Source organism: Austrofundulus limnaeus, unplaced genomic scaffold (assembly GCF_001266775.1).
Source record: "Austrofundulus limnaeus strain Quisiro unplaced genomic scaffold, Austrofundulus_limnaeus-1.0 Scaffold166, whole genome shotgun sequence".
NCBI classification, from domain to species: Eukaryota; Metazoa; Chordata; class Actinopteri; order Cyprinodontiformes; family Rivulidae; genus Austrofundulus; species Austrofundulus limnaeus.
The window spans coordinates 61,760-63,850 of record NW_013952568.1 but is presented as its reverse complement, the minus strand read 5'-3'; the positions used below and the strand labels follow the sequence as shown (position 1 = coordinate 63,850).

Below are 2,091 nucleotides of genomic sequence, written 5' to 3'. Positions count from 1 at the left end.
TTTTTTATCCAGTCAAGATCTTAATCAACACATCAAAAACCGTTAATCTGGCCACTTTRTTGAGAAATGTGTCCTTCTAATATTAAATGGGTGCATTCACAACCCATTTTTCAGTATCCTAATATTTCATCACTGCAACATTGTATGGTTAATGGACTGAACTTTTAGAGCGCTTTATCAAGTCCCTCCTTTACACTTACAGACATTCACCCATTCACACCATTCCAGGRCGACTCCCCTAACCACTCCACCACAGCTGCACCCGTCAAATACAACAGGCCAACACAAGTCGGCACAAAGAATGCCTGAAATAAGCCTGACTACATTTGCCCTTGGGCTAAAGACAAACTTGGCAAGAAATTTTCTTTTAAGATAAACTAGGAGACATATTTTAAAACACAAAACATTCTTCTTTATGTCACTATTGTAAAAAAAAGTGGTGCACACAAACAGACAAAGGTAAAAAGTACTTTTCATTGGTCAAGAAAGAAGACATCTGGAGCTTTTCAGACACGTCAGTCATCCATCCACTTTTATTTCCTTGTGGGGTAATCATTTWTTGCTGTACATGTTAACAAACCTAAAACTACCCAGGGGAGCATGGAGCTCAGAAATCATACTTCAAAACATGTTTTTTTTCCAAACTTTTATAAGAATACTTTTTCTTTTTTTTTTGTAAAAGAAATAAAATACAGATAATGAAGAGAACAGATGAGAGTAAAGATCACACTGGTGTGTACTCAGTCTACTCAGCGTAGACTTCGCTTGTCGATGTGTGACTAAATATTAACCGGCTTGTTTGCTTTGCTTGTTGTTTTCTGTAAAATGAAAAAATAAGGTTAATCTTGACCATTGTTACAAATTCAGATGGTATGCTGATCAAAATGACATCAAATCTGCAGCAGTTTGTGAGTCAGATTAGGTTGAAGCAGTGGATAATGGTTAAACCAATAAAAATAATAAAAAACTGGGAAAAAATAACCTAAAAGCCAAACCCTAATGCGTGATTGTTCATCCACAATAGTTCTTTATACATTTCTTTAAATCATTCATCTATATAATATACTTTGATTTATTTTCTTTTATGTTCTGTATCGCCGTCTTCATCTTTGTTATTTCTAAAACACTGAATTGGTATCATCGTTATCACTCCTGCCTCACACTTTAAACCTCAAAGTCACTTTGGGTGAGTTTCAGATTTGCACACATTCATCTCAAYCAAAAAGTTTAGTATCTTTTTGCATATCTGACACTTAAGTGTAGGAAGTTATTATTTTTTTGCTATCTTTTAATACATTTTGTATTTGGAATTAATCATGTTCTTCTAGATTCAGCAGAGCTCCTTCTCATTTGGCTTGCACGACTATTAAGATACTTCATTTATGCTCCCATTTCCCTTTAAAGTTTCTAGTATCAGGTTGATTATTTTCTGTTGTACTACTTTGTCTCTTTATCCATTRCCAGTAATGTTCCAATTCATTAAGATATTGACAAATAAACGCCTGTCCACTGTGAGGGACGCAAGATTATTTGTAACTAATTTGATCATCTGGATTTGTTTTTTGTGTCCATCTACAGCTTGTTGCAGGTTTGTATTTTTTTACTTAGTGATGGTAACAGGAAACTCTTGCTCTACTATCCAAACATCAGGCTAAATCTTCATGTCATGGCTGGTAAACATCAACTCAATTGCAAGTTTGTCCGTGTTCCCATTACTGGATTTACACAAATTCCACACAAATCATTCCTGACACCATCTGCAATTCTAAAACCACTGTTGGCATCTTASTGACAGAAAGCTAATAAAACACATCTAATAAGTCACCTTTTTTAGTTTGTATCTGCATGAGAGTTGTTCCCTACAATATTCAGACAAGGATCTAACTATTGATGTTTCATCTCATCCTGACTCTCACACTTTGAATATAGACAGACTCACTCCATCGCCAGATCCCTCCATGCAGTATAAACAACCTCAGTGGCTTAGATTAACTTCTTCTTCTTCTTCTTCTTCTTCTTCTTGTGAGAGGAGGGTGTGTGGAAAGCAGAAGAAGAGCGAGAGTAAAAGTAAGTATTTAATCACTATCTTGG

At 35.3% G+C, this 2,091-nt stretch overlaps 1 long non-coding RNA gene across 1 annotated transcript in view; it reads left to right on the top strand.

The window, feature by feature from the left end:
- Positions 1-1,999: 1,999 nt before the first annotated feature.
- LOC106523773 (uncharacterized) overlaps positions 2,000-2,091 on the top strand; it is a 9,518-nt gene continuing 9,426 nt past the window's right edge. Inside the window, exon 1 of the long non-coding RNA XR_001310927.1 lies at positions 2,000-2,067. This is a non-coding gene — a long non-coding RNA (uncharacterized LOC106523773). The remainder of the gene's footprint in view (positions 2,068-2,091) is intronic.